The sequence below is a fragment of the Leptonychotes weddellii genome, chromosome 2 (genome assembly GCF_054177405.1).
Source record: "Leptonychotes weddellii isolate Sample4059 chromosome 2, ASM5417740v2, whole genome shotgun sequence".
In the NCBI taxonomy this organism is placed as follows: Eukaryota; Metazoa; Chordata; class Mammalia; order Carnivora; family Phocidae; genus Leptonychotes; species Leptonychotes weddellii.
This window is the reverse complement of record NC_138370.1, coordinates 25,238,598-25,254,335: the sequence shown is the minus strand read 5'-3', so window position 1 is coordinate 25,254,335 and position 15,738 is coordinate 25,238,598.

Sequence of the window (15,738 nt, the reverse complement as noted above, 5' to 3'; positions counted from 1 at the left end):
AGAGACAGAGAGAGGGTAACTAGTTTTTGGTGACGTCAACTGGTTTTTGTGTGGCCTGAGTCTGGTTGAATATAAACAATAATACATATACTCAATAGAGTACTACACAACTAGAAAAGGAAGTGAGGAATATCTCTATATCTTAATATATCTAACATATTAAGTGAAAAGGTAAGGTAGAGAAAAATGTATATAAGAGGCAAGCAATTGACTAAGAAGGAGGTTATATGAATACATATACAAATATTTATATATTTTTAATGGATGACAAACTATACTTTTTAAAAAATTATTACCTATAAAGTAAAGGAATAAGTATGGTGAGGGTATTGAAATTAGATTTCTTTGAATATACCTTTGATGGACAATACATTAAATATTTTACATAATTAAAAGCCAAAATTAAATAAAAAACCAGGTCCTAGGGGCACCTAGGTGGCTCAGTCAGTTAAACATCTGCCTTCAGCTCAGATCATGATCTCAGGGTCCTGGGATCGAGCCCCACATTGGGCTCCCTGCTCAGCAGGGCATCTGCTTCTCTCTCTCCCTCTGCTCCTCCCCCCACTTGTGCTGGTGCTCTCTCTCTCAAATAAATAAATAATCTAAAAAAACAAAACAAAAACAAAAATAGATCCTAAAAATCAAAAGGGAAATAAAAGAGCTAAGCTTAAATGTATAGCCTATTGGTGGCATAACTATATACAGTAACTTGTTTGACTTTAAAACACAGTCATTTGACTGTACATCCCTAGGGACAAAACAATATACTCTTGGGACAAAAAACACAAAAACTTGCCCCTCCAATCTCCCCCCAAAAATCATAAACTGTTTTCAGGAATCATATTGTTAGTGGCAGTGTTGGTATTTTCTAACACTTCTGTGAGTATGATGAGGGATACATGGAATAAGTGTATTAAGTTAGTGAACCAAGATTTTCAGCATGGGAGAAAAGAAATAACAAATGTAATCTTGAACTTACTGAAAGTATGAAATCATGATATACTTAAAAAAAATTAGATATTTCCTATCTGATGCATTGAAAAGTCCTGGAAATAATGACAAACTAGTAAAGTGAACCCCTGTGCCCAGATAGTGGTTTCTAAATATCATTCCCCACTAAAAAAATACCCAAACTCTGTGGGAAAATTCAGATTTCAGGTCTGAGGTTGGAAATACATAATATGAATCTGGAATCTTTTGCCATAACAGAAAGCAAAAAAATTATCAAAGACTATATGTATCATGTCAAAGTGACATAGAAGCCAACTTGAATGGGTTCCCACTGCCCAAAGATGGGACAGTTTGATTATCAATAAAGATCACAATCACAATGAATTAAAACACATTAAATTAAAAGAGTTCATGTGACACTCAAAAAAATAAAAATGAAGCCTCACTGGCCCCATTGACCACCTTTGCTGTATGGTATCTAACTTATAACTCTGAAACTAGTAATAAATGGATAGAAACAAGCATTTTTCCTGCCTTACCTTACAGAATATATGTCAGATAGTAAAGTGTGTTATAAAAACATCGTACTTGAATCTGATCAGATCTCTAGATCTAACTATCAGTTTACATAAAACACAGAAAGAAGACTGTTTTAAAGGATACTATGGATGTATAGTATAGATGCAACTGGCTGATTATTTTATTTTTTCAACAAAACATTGTAAGGAAAGAGAGAGAGGTATAAGGGCAATTAATAGACTAAAAGAGACTTACATATTTCAATTACTTGAAACATATGGATCTTACCGAAATTCTGAGTGAAGACAATTATATAAATGTGAATATTAATGGGATTTTTAAGGATATTAAGGAAGCTTAAGTTTTTAATCTTGTAATGATGGTATTAGGTTTATGATTTTTATAAAAACAGAGTTCCTATTTTTTAGAGATAGATACAAGAATTCTTGCAGAGGGATTAATAGGAGGTCTGGGATTTGCTTCAAAATATGTGTGTGTGTGGAGGTGGGAACCAGGTGGACGGACATATGAAATGAGATTGGCTTAGATGTTGTAAACTTGGTGATAATGACATGAAGATTCATTGCATTATTTTCTCCACTTTGGTATACATTTAAAATTTTTAGGGTGCCTGGGTGGCTCAGTCAGTTAAGCATCTGCCTTGGGCTCAGGTCATGATCCCAGGGTCCTGGGATTGAGTCCCACATCAGGTTCCTTGCTCAGTGGGAGACTGCTTCTCCTTCTCCCTCTGCTCTTTCCTCTCCCTCCCCCCCCCACCCCGCTTGTGCTCTTTGGCTCTATCTCTCTGTCAAATAAATAAATAAAATCTTAAAAAATTTTTTTATCACAGAATGTTAAAGAAATGCTTATTGATTCAAAGTAAACTGACATAATCATAACTCTTGTATTCAAAGTCTCTGAATGTGTAAAATGCAGTATTTCTATAACAGTTTTTTTAATTGAAAGGCATTTAAGAAACTGAATATAGATATCTCACTCTACAATAAACATAGATTGACATTCCCTCTCTCTCTTTTTTTTAAGATTTTATTTATTTGAGAGAGAACATGAATGGGGGGCAGAGGGAGAAGCAGACTCCCCACTGAGCAGGAAGCCTGACCCGGGGTTCAATCCCAGGACCCTGAGATCATGACCCGAGCTGAAAGCAGTTACTTAACTGACTGAGCCACCCAGGCATCCTGAAATTCCCTCTTTTTGATTCTATTGTGGACTTCTTGAAGACAAGAACATCTTGTTATTTTTTGTATCGCTAGCATCTTTCATGATGGCCTTTCACGATGCACATGATTGGACTTTGATATTTTTATAGTTTAATGATTAGCCTTTTTGTCTAAAGGTGCAGGCTCTGAGGCAGGCTGACGGTATTCAAATTCTTACTCCACCACTAACATTAATGACCTCAACCAAGTCATTTCCTCATAGAGAAGAGATTTTAATGATAAGTACAGAATAATGTTATATGAGGATTGATGAGATAATGGAAGTAAAACACTGGAGCAGAGTGTTTAAAAATAGTATGGCTCAATAAATAGTGTTCCTAATCATTTGTTAGATCTTCAGCAACCTTGTTTTCTCCATGATAACATATATCGATACAGCATGTCATCTTTTCTTTGAGGCAGTGTTGAAACAGTTTCACCTGTTGGATCCTCTCTGATCACCTGAGTGATTGAAGTATCCAAAATCTAGATGAGATTAGTATTGTTAAAATAAGAATTTAAGATTTTTCACTCTGGATAGATAGAAGAGAATGGATGTACTTTTGCCTATTCTTCCCACTAAGTACAGCTAAAATCCCTGAACATTATATATAAACAAACATAAGAAGACTCTAAAAGGTGAAGAGAAAAAGGCAGATCGGCTAAGGACCTCAGGATCCAAGGAACAATATAGCAGTAAGTTCCCTGTGTTTTCTTTTTGGCTGGAGAGGCCAGAAATGCCAACAAGCATAGACAAATAAAAGCAGTAGGAAAATCCTGGTCTCTCTAGCCAAAAGTCCAGCAAAGGCACATCCTAGCAAGACAGAAAATTTGTAGACAACTCTACTTGATTCAAACATCATCTTACACTCATCAGCCAAGGCTGAATTAACATAGACTCCCACTCTTGCTGACTATTTGTTGCAAGGACCCCTCACCCCCACTAGGATTGTATCAGAGATGGCCGAATGAGGAGTTGGGACCTTTACTACTATCGAGAGTAACAGGGACTCTCCCTGCCATGGTGGGCAGTAGTAACCAGGATCGCCTATCCCTCCGATAAGATGCTTGTGAAGAGCCTGAACTTTCACCCCCACACAGTATAACAGGTTGTCTCTCCCCAGCTATGATGTCAGTGGAAACAAGTAGAGGACCTGGACTTCAATCCCCATTGGGCACTAATGAGGTAGCATCCACAGTCTCCTGCTGTGTGGTTTCAGAGGAAGCCTGCTAAAACATAAGAGTTAAATAAGAACCATTGTATTACAACATAATTCCCCAAATGTCTAAGATTCAAACATAAACCAATCATCTTACAAAGAACCACGAAAATCTCAACTTGAATGAGAAAAGACAATTAACAGATGCAAACACCAAGATGACACACGCACTATAATTATCAGCCATGATAAACACACTTGGGGAAAAAAATCTCAGCAAAGAAGCTGAATATATTAAAAAAATAACCAAATGGCAATGTAATAACTTAAATAAAAAACTTAATTGATGGGCTCCAAAGCAAAATGGACAGGACAGAGGAATGCTTCAGCAAACTCGAATATAGAAAAATAGAAATTACCCAGTCTGAATGACAGAGAGAAAATAGACTAGGGAAAGAAAAACACAGCTTGAGGGACCTGTGGGAATCTAACGAAATATTTCATATTCATGTCCCAGAAAGAGGGGAAAGAATACAGGCTTGACAAAATAAAGAATGGCTGAAAATCTTCCAAATTTGGTGAAAGATATAAACCTACAGATTTGAGAAGCTGAGAAAAACCCAGACAGGATGAACCCAAAGAAATTCATGCCAAGATGTGTCATAATTGAACTTCTGAAATTAAAGACAAAGAAAATGCTTGAAAGCAACCAGAGAAAAATGGCACCTTAGCTCTAGAAAAAAATAATTCAAGTGACAGAAGATTTCTTCTCAGAAACATGGAGGCCAGAAGAAAGTGGCACAATGTTTTTCAAGAGAACTGTCAGCCCAGAGTTCTGCAGCCAGTGAAAAAAACCTTGAGGAATAAAGGAGAAATCAAGACATTCTCAGGTGAAGGAAAACTAAAAGAATTTGTTACCAGGAGATCTGCCCTGAAATAATGGCTTAAGGAAGTTATGGAAACAGAAAGGAAATGAAAAAGAAAACTTGGAAGGAAGAAAGCACAACAGAAAGAGTAAAACTGTGGGTAAATACAGCAGGCCTTTCTGCTCTTTAATTCTCTCGATTATATTGACATTGACAAACTGGACTATTATGTAGACCTGAAAATAGTATGTCAAAGACTGATATGGCAAAATGCTTGATCTACAGATAGGAAATTAAAAAGTCAGGATGCATATGTATATTAATCTTTTATAAAAAGCTATTATGAATATTTTTATTTTCCTTTTTATAATTTTCTGATTTTTCTACGATAAACATATTTTACTTTTATAATTGACAAACCAGTTCTAATTTTAATAGAATTACATAGCAGTTCATTCAGGAATTATATATCAAAATTATTTTTTCTAATAATGTTTCAGTAACTGAATATGTTTCTTCATAGAAAACTATTAATTCATAATTATTATGTATTTATTTATTATCTGTCTTCCTTAGTAGAATGTCAGCTTCTACTTGTTTCTGTCGTACAGTTCTATATAACAGAACTTTCTGCTCTGAAGGAAATTTTCTGTATTTGTACTGTCCAATAATGTAGCCACTAGCCACATGTAGTGATTAAGTATTTGAAATGTGGCCAGTGCAACTGAAGAACTGAATTTTTAATTTTTATTTAATTGTAATTAATTTAAAATATAAATTTAGGGGTGCCTGGGTCACTCAGTCAGTTGAGAGTATGATTCAGCTCAGCTCATGATCTCTGAGTCCTGGGATCCCTGGGCCTCAGACTCCACACTCAGCAGGGAGTCTGCTTCTCCCTCTTCTTCTTCCTCTCCCTGGGGCCCTCTCCCTGCTCCTGTGTATGCTTTCTCTCTCTAATAAATGAAATCTTTTAAAAAATGTAAATTTATATTGGGGTGCCTGAGTGGCTCAATTGGTTAAGCAGCCGACCCTTGGTTTTGGCTCAGGTCATGATCTCAGAGTCATGGGATCCAGCCCCCAGTAGGTTCCTGGCTCTGTGGGGAATCTGCTTCTCCCTCTCCCTCTGCCCTTCACCCCTTCCCCCCCTCAAATAAATAAACCTTTAAAAAGAAAAAAAATGTAAACTTATATAGCCACACACTGTATGGGAGAGAGTAATTCTAGAGCCCAGAATAGTGCCAGGCAAATAGTAGGTGCTAAATAAACATTTTTATGGTATATGGCTAGATAGACAAAATTATTTGATGATTTGCCATCATTTGATGACATTGGAAAAGAACAGAGATACAATTTGGTATTATCTTACACATAATATTAATATGAAAAATGGACAAGTTTGGAAGTTGTTGGCCCTAATACCAAAATGAAATGAGAAAAGGAGTCTCTAGTGATATTAATACTTATTAGTGTGCTTAATTGCTCTATGAATATGAAATCATTTAATCCTCCCAATCCCAAGAAGTAAATAATGTCATTTCTTCTCATTTTATACATCAGGAAACTCAGGCACAGAAAGGCAGTTGCCTTATTCAGGGACACATAGCTAGTGGAGCCTGGGTTCAAATCCAGGTAGTCTGGGTCCTTCCATGCCTCTATGATCTGTCTAGATGAACAGATGCCCTTTCTAATGACTTGAGGTCATTAGATGTTAAAGCTGCAGGTCTAACTTTACAGTGGACTCCTGTATGAGAGCACAATGAAGAACATAATGCATAGTGTCTTTGTTTTATTTTCAGTACATGCACACGAACTCTTAATATTCATCCAACAAACATGTGTTGCATGAAATTAAGTGCAGATACTGTAAGGTTCTGGAGCTATGAATATAAAGACGCTATGTTACCTTCCCTCCAGGAGTTCAGATACCAGTAAAGATCCATGAAGGGGGAATTTGTGTGGTAAGCACAAAGATGAAAATATAAAAATAGCATTCTGGGAGCAAGGTGGGGGAGAGAGGGAGGGAGGAGGAGACGGAGGTAGGGAGGGGTGAGAAAGAAGAAGGGAGGAAGAGAGGGAGAGGGAGGGAAGGGTGAGAGAGAGAAGGAGGAGGAGAGACAACATTTGGAAAGAGTTGATACTCAGGGGTAGGGGTCCCCATTTCCACTCCACTTTTTGTTCTGCAACTCACCTGGCTCTCATTGTTGCTGTAAGACATCCAGGGATCACTGGCAGAGCTTGATTTGGGTTTGACCCACATCTATCATTTATTAGCTGGTGACTTTGGGACAAGTCATTTCTAGGTTTACATAATGGGTTCAAACATCCCTATCCTGTAGATCTCATGTTGTTTTTTTTCTTAATGAAAGTCAAAATGAGATCCTGGCGGTTGCCGTCCAGTAAAATGTAAAGCACTATGCTCGTGGCAGGCATTTCTGGTTTGTTCACCTATGCCGCCTAAGGGGGTGGAAAAGCAAGCTTTTATCTTCAGAACCTTGGGTGACTAACTGGCAGACCCATGCATAAATAATGAATGGAGTAGGCTCCCTGGAATGTGTCTAGACTTCAGGGAGATACCTGATTTAGCATCCTGAAGGATCTCATGTGCAAAGCACACCGTCCGTGGCTGCGTTGGCACAAGTGGTGTGCGTTTCAGACGTCTGCCTGGAAGATGCAAGGTAACGGGAGGCCAGAGTGACGTCTGGAGGGGCGCCACAGGTGCTAGCATTAGGTCCACACTTGATATTAGTCGATCACCGAAAGGGGAAAAGCAGAGTCCAGGAATATTTGAAAAACAGGAACCTGCGAGCTAGGACTCGAAGCTCCTCAATTTGGCATTTAAAAAAAATCACATTTATGAAACACCTTACAACTTTAAACTGTGAGTCAAAAAGATTTTCCCTTTCTCCTTAAAATCGATCAATCATCAATCAATCCATCAGTCCTCGCTAACACTGAATAGTTTGTTAGGTATTATCGCCCCCATTTTATAAGTAAAGAAACAAAAGACCCAGAGAGGTTAAATTATTTACTCAGGTCCTCTCAACAAAACCAATAAATAAGACAGGATATCTGACCTGAAGTCCAGTTATCTCCACCATATAGTAGAAAAATTGGTACAGTCAAAAGGAAATGAAGTTGGCCAAATTGGTGGATGACTGATTTCATGGGAGAAAGTGAAATTGCTTTTTAACAGGAGAAGCATCTAGCCAGGACAAGCTATTGTGGCACGACACTGGGGATCTAGATCTATCTTTGTCTATTCATCTACTCTTTTAATTGGGATTAATAATCAGAATCTACCCACGATTTTCAGTGAAGTGCTCAGGAAAATAAACAGAGTAGAGCTTTACCTCGTCAACCTTGACCCAGATTCAAGGATTTCGGGTAAGGAGTTAGTGCTTGGCCTCTCCACAGGCAAACTCACTTTCCCGCAGCGGCTGTCTGCAAGGCCTGAGGCTGTCTTCTTTGTCAGCGAGCTCTGAGACTTTGCCTTGAAACAGAAGTTCCTCGGGCAGCCCTAGGGAACCTGGCATCTCTTGAAATCATCAAAGAGAGCTTTTGCCTCAAGCTCTAACTAGTTTATAAAAGGCAAGGGAAGACGGTGGCAATTATCCAAGTGATTCAAGCAAGAGAAATGAATTTGATCTTCATTACCTAACTTTTCAGGCAAAAATCTCTTACCGCAGTGTTTCTCAGTTCTTATCATGCAGAGAATCACCTGGGGATCTTGTTAAAATGCAGATTCTAATTCAGTAGGTTTGGGGTGGGGATGGAGATTCTGCATTTCTAACAAGCTGCCTGCCAGTGGATGCTGACCACAGATTTAGAAGTGAGGTTTCAGGTTTCAGAGCACATGCTTACCCACAGAGCTTGCCCCAAATCTGCACATGCTATTTTTGGAGCAGAGGGTCTCAAATGTTAGGCCTCATTAGAATCACCTGAGGAACTTGGAAAAAAGGGCAAAGTTTGAATTGGTCGACCTGGAATTGGCTTTTCTAACAAGTTCCTCAGCTGTTCCGAGAGGCCATTCTCTAAGAAATGTCTTAGAGGAAGCACAGTGGTGACCCAGGGTACACAGATATGTTCATCTGGGCCTGCCCACAGCCTTGGGAACCAATAAAGTCTTAGCTACTGAGAGGTTTCTTTAACGGGGGAGCAATATAAAATTCCATGAAAGTTCAGCCTATAAATTCAGCAAAATAAGATAAAGCGATTGGTGGTGCTCACACGAACTTCTGCATTGCTGAGCTAGAAAAGGAGTCTCAAATCTCTTTTGATTACACCTACTTGTTATTTCCTTCTGAAGGACCTGAGATGTGGTAGGAGTAGGAGCAAGCTGAGGATGATAGTAACTGGCACCTGAGACCCCAGAAAAGGGCCAAACAGCCCAGTAAGAAGTACAAGGACACATGCAGCCCCACAGGCAAATGAAGCCATATTTTCTTTGTTTTCAGAAACAATTTCTATGGAAACTCACTAGAAAGATTTCTCAGTCTACAGGCAGAGATCATTTTGAAGGATGCATGTTTTTCAGTGAAGCATTGACTATAAAGTAGCAATATAGTGAATAAAATGGACCCATGGTGCAAACAGAGTTCTGTTCCTCTATGATCTCTTACTCATCTTGCTTGGATGACTCCTTGCGGGAGAAAGGGATGACATGGTTTCTGCTGCCTATCCTGAACTACAAGAGGACATCACGTGATGGAGAATCCAATTTTCCAGTTTTCTCAACTCTCAAAAGGAGATGATACCAAGCTCCTAGGGTAGACAATTAAATGACACATGCACATAAAGTCCAACAGAGCCTGGTTCGGAAATCCAGTCAATTATCCTAACAACAGTGAAAATGACTTTGGGAGGGCAGTGCCAGCTGAGGATGAGTGGGGGTTGATCCACTGGCAGATAGGACAAACCATGGAGATAAATTCTAGGGCCAAATTTGGGCAAGAGTGAAGACTAACTTGGGAATTAAGGGTCATGGGGACTTTTCTGAAGTTAACTGTTGGTAAGTACTTTCAATCCACCACTCTTTCGGTGCCTCATTTGTCTGAAAGCCATGAGGTTTAGGAGCTACTGCCTGATTATTATGCTTTACAAAACACACTCAACAGAAGAGATGAAACTCGATAAAAGAGAATAAAATAATTGGTAGTATTTCTTTCTCCAAGGTATAAACTCTTCATTTTGAGACACGTAATTATTAAAATTATAATTGGCTATTGGCAGGTAGAAAATTGGAAGCAGGGGTGCCTGGGTGGCTCAGTCGTTAAGCGTCTGCCTTCGGCTCAGGTCATGATCCCAGGGTCCTGGGATCGAGCCCCGCATCAGGCTCCCTGCACCGCGGGGAGGTCTGCTTCTCCCTCTCCTACTCCCCCTGCTTGTGTTCCCTCTCTTGCTATGTCTCTCTCTGTCAAATAAATAAATAAAATCTTAAAAAAAAAAAAAATTGGAAGCAAAGAAATGCATTCTAAAAGAATGGAAATTTTTATTCTGAGTAGTTTGTGCTACTTAGTGGCTTACAGAGAAACAAATCAGTAACTATTATTTAGAGTTTCCCTCTAGCTTCCAGTGCTTTAGGAGCCTTTTCTCTATCAGTGATCCTGTAATTTCATCAATATGGTATCATTAGCACTCCACAGTTAGCAATTAACCTTTATCCAACACGCTCAGTTATAGCTTTAGGAAAGAAACTGTCAGTCCCATGGAATATGCTCAGATTTCAGTGGTATAGCTAGTTCTATTTAAGACAGATGAAACAGCTGTTATAGTTAGAGCTAGAGTAAGTATTGATTTGCGAGAACCAATTTCCTGTTTTTAAGGCAATGTGAGGAACCAAGGGGATATCCATATCAGTCATTTTTAATCTTGGTAAGAAGTAAAGTAAGTGCTCCCTAATAGGGGCACCACCACATTCTGATTTCTTGCAAAGCTCATTAATGACAGCTCCATTTTAGAGACCAAAGTATGTATTAGTATTCTGCTAGTTACACTGCAGTTACGATATTTTAGAGTGCTTTCACACAATTACATTGATCCTCTGAACAACACAGGTTTGATCTTCACAGGTCTACATACATGAAGATTTTTTTTTAAATAAATACGGTTCAGTGCTGTAAATGTATTTTCTCTTTCTTATGATTTTCTTTTTTTTTTTTTTTTAAGATTTTTATTTATTTATTTGAGAGAGAGAGAGTGTGAGAGATAGAGAGCATGAGGCGGGGGGCAGGGGGGTGGCGGTGGTATAGAGGGAGAGGGAGAAGCAAACTCCCCGCTGAGCAGTAAGCCCAATCCAGGCTTGATCCCAGGACCCCAGATCATGACCTGAGCCAAAGGCAGATGCTTAACCAACTGAGGCACCCAGGTGCCCCTCTTATGATTCTCTTAATAACATTTTCTTTTTGGGCGCCTGGGTGGCTCAGTTGGTTAAGCGACTGCCTTCAGCTCAGGTCATGATCCCAGGGTCCTGGGATCGAGTCCTGCATCGGGCTCCCTGCTGTGCGGGGAGCTTGCTTCTCCCTCTCCCACTCCCCCTGCTTGTGTTCCCTCTCTCGCTGTGTCTCTCTCTGTCAAATAAATAAATAAAATCTTAAAAAAAAAATAACATTTTCTTTTCACTAGCTTACTTTATTGTAAGAATACAGTATGTAACACATATAACATATAAAATATGTGTTAATTCATGTTTATATTAATGACAAGGCTTCCAGTCAACAGTAGGCTATTTGTAGTTAAATTTAGGGGGAGTCAAAAGTTACATGTGAATTTTCAACTGCACAAGGGTCAGTGCCGCAAACCCCCATATTGTTCAGGGGTCAACTGTACTTCCAATGATCCTCACAACACTGGGAAGTAGTGATAATTATGTCTTTCTTCTGATTGATTGAGCAAAAACATATTCCTGGATCTTTGCCCCAGATCTACCAGTAAATTTCTGTATGACCTCTAAAGTTGCCTATCTGGTCTTCAGTGTCCTCAACTGTAAAATCAGGTGGAATAACAGGCAGTTGGTTCAATGGCTCGAAGCTCATTTCTAGATATGAGATCTATGATTACAGGCATCTCCAAATTAACTTTGTATCTCAGCAGGAGTACTTTATGATTAATTTTTGATGAAATTACACCATAATGTCCTAGCCAGTGTCCTATAGTATATTTTGTATGAGTGATAATGTTTTTAGTAATATGAGCACCCTGTGTAGCACTTGTCTTGAATCTTTGCAAATAGTGTTTTGTTTGTTGACTTCTTTTCTTTAAAATAGTGTAGAAGATTTACAGGTCATACTTGCAATAATATTAACCCAGATCTAAAAAATTGCTTTTGACATGTATTATAAATAACTGGAATGATTTAATAGTCAAATGATTTAAATAGTCAAAATACAATAATTAAGAGGTGGACAGAGTAGGTATTCATCCATGTTGTTTATAGTAATGTGAATTGGCTGGCATATAAAATGTCATTACTGAAAGGGAGGAAGATTCCAGAGACAGATCTACAAATAATCTATGTGTCAGATGAAAAATTCCAAGTAGAGAAAGAGTCACTTTAATTTGTTATAAACTAAATTAAATACAGAAAGCAATATAAGCTTTTGTTAGGAAAATTAACTTTTTTTCCCAAATATATGGGGACAGTTGGTCTCAAAGATTAAAACTGAATACAGTCCAGGGTGCCTGGGTGGCTCAGTTGGTTGGGCCACTGCCTTCGGCTCAGGTCATGATCCTGGAGTCCCTAGATCGAGTCCCGCATCGGGCTCCCTGCACGGCAGGGAGTCTGCTTCTCCCTCTGACCCTCCCCGCTCTCATGTGCTCTCTGTCTCTCTCATTCTCTGTCTCAAATAAATAAATAAAATCTTTAAAAAAAAACAAAAAACAAAAAAAACTGAATACAGTCCAGTAGAGAAACAAGTGACTTTTTTTTAATCCAGAAAAAAACATTTGCAAAGAGAAAAAAGAGAAAACAACCTATGAAATAAATTTAAAACCTGGAACAATGTTTCTTGGGTTGTCTAGCTCTTGGAAAAGCTCTTGAGAAGCTCTATAGACCTTGCTCCTCTTTATCACAGAACTGAAAGTCGAAAGCAAATTAAATTATCTTCAGTTGCATGATCTACTTCCAGCCATGAGGTCTGAAAAGGGTTTAGATGGAATGGAGGAGTTTACAATTCACTGATGGCTGTGATTTGGGACACTTTGTTTTAAATGAAGGGAAAAATTCTGGTGAGGACTATCCTTGAGTTATTTATTAAAAATTCCGTATCACTGCTATTTCAGGTTTTAATAATGATGCACACATATAGATTAACAATGCTATTTTTACAACTGACATGCTAACTTTTTTTTTTGTTTTTCACATCTAGTATTGATTTATACTACTATAGTCATCAAAGTTATTATTATTGGGGGGATTTAAAGTCCTCCTAAAAGCAAATGCAAGCAAGTTTCATAATTCTAATGATAAATGTATCAAATTTAAGAAATGTAATAGTCCAGTATATACATACACATATATATACATGCAATTATTCTTTTATTAAAAATCTTTCCGTGACCTCAATACACACAGCAGTTAAGAGTGATAGAGACATTTTCTCAGCTGTGGTTGAATTGGAAGTAAAGAGCCTAGCACCCCTTCTTCCCTCATCCCTGGTGGAGGTCACTGAGACACCACCACAATTTGAAAGCAATGGTGTAGTTCACATTCTTCCCATTTACACACGAGGAACCTGGGGCCCAAACATGTTGAAATACTTGGCCCCATCATAGTCACCCATTCTCCCACCTGAGATCCACCCCAAGCTCTGTGATAAGATGATGACAAACTCTTTCTTTGAATAGCCAACGTCCTGTTCTCTAGTCACACTGAACGAATGATTTGGGTCTGTGACCTTGGACACATCAGTTGACCTCTTTGAATTGATGTATTCTTGTCCTAAAGCAGGAAAGATGCTAGAAACTATTAAAACAGGCAAAGGAAGAGCAAATCTTCTACAGGATACTTTTATTTCTACAAAATGATTCCAGGGAAGATCCTCCAGAAATCACCAAAGGCTTCAGCTACAGAAAATCAAATAGAACAAAGACACTAACAGGAACTTCAAAGAAAGCAAACACTAAGAGAGACTCACTGTTCCTCTGGGCATCTGTAGTGGTGGATTCCTTAAATACAGAACGGAGCATTTGCAGTAATGTGTGTTTTACCACTTCAGTCCTTTTTAAAATTTTCCATGGGAGTACCTTTAACAGGAGAGAAATGGGAATGTACTAGCCCTCCTACCCTCGAACACCCATCTAGTGTATAATTTGATGTGGCTAGTGGCAAACACAAAAATTAATTGCAGCCTCATATTTTACATAAAAGGTATAATCTCTAGCATTTCACTTTTTTAATTTTGCCTTTCCTTTTGTATTTAAAGTTATGAATTAATTTTAATAGAAAATAATGTATATCCACTTAGCTATACTGCTAAGTATTACAGCAAGACTATGGGGAGGAGACACAGATCATTCTAAAATATCTATGATTAAATATATACATGGAGACCAGAGGATGGTACAAACATTTTCTCTATGATTCACCTTTCTGTCCATACTAATTTCACCTAAGATGAGCGAAGATGAATCCCTCCTCTTGTTCTCCTTTGATCCAACAGATTACTATATGCTGATGGACATTAATAAATATTTTCTGAGGAATTTATTCTTCTATACCCAAATATTCTTCTATACCCAAACTTTTAACATTTCCTAACATATCCATATCTGTATAAATAAATATCTAGAGAAATATAGGTTAGATGCACATTAACACATAAATTTGGCTTTGCAAAGCATTATGTGTTCTTTAAAAAGTTTTGTCCATTGTTTTCAATAAACAGAAAAATAAACACATATGTAAACACACACATAAAAGCATAAGTAATAATTACATATTAAGAGCAAAACTTTTGCACAAAGAAATATATTTCTACCTGGCTGAATCAGAGAGTAAAAGAAAAAAAAAGTGGGTGATGGGGTTGAAGTGTGCTGAGGGGACTCCTGCAGGTCCTTGAGATTAAGTCGTGCACAAACCTTCACAGATTTCTTCCAAACTCCCGTTCAGTGACATCATTTGGTAGTTTGAATCAATGTAGGTGGGGGTATTGATACAACGGGAATCAGCAAACATCAGGATTTGTTTCCCCAAGCTTGGAGAGCTAATCGGTAAATATGAACCAGCCCACCACTGTTTAAGATCCTGAAGAACCCAAGGAGGACTTTTTCAAGACGTGATCAATTATCAAGACTCCTTAAATTATATTATATACAGATAGACTTTAGTAGTTTTCTTGCCTTCCAGTTCTCTGGGTTGATACATTTAGATGTATTTACAGCAAATTTACTAGTTAAAATACTGCCTAAGAAAAAATCCTATTGTGCTATATTAAATATCAGAATGCTCCAAGAAAACTATAGTCACATCATACAGGGTTAAGAGAAAATAAATGATAAATATTTGAAGAAAGATGAGAACTGGCTTGAAGTAACATCAGCAAGATGGCTAAGTCGGAAGCCCAGGACCCTTCTTCCTCCCATAAACACAACAATTCAGCAGGAACTCATGACAATTCTCTTAATGAGAAATCAGAAAATGTAAATTGTGACAATGATAACAAAGTGTTTGGGTGGGCAGGGGGATGATAAATTGTAGAATCTTTGTATGTGATTGAACTGAAGCTGTTATTAGCTTAACATAAACCCCAGGGGAAACACACACACACACGCACACACACACACACACACACAGACTACCTATATAGAAGCTACACAAAAGAAAAAGAAAAGAAAATCAAAGCATGTCAATACAAAAAATTGACAAAGCACAGAAGATACCAAGAGAAGGAGAGGCAGAAAAAAGAACAAAACTAACAGGAAACAGGGGCGCTTGGGTGGCTCAGTCATTAAGCGTCTGCCTTCGGCTCAGGTCATGATCCCAGGGTCCTGGGATGGAGTCCTACATCGGGCTCCCTGCTCGGTGGG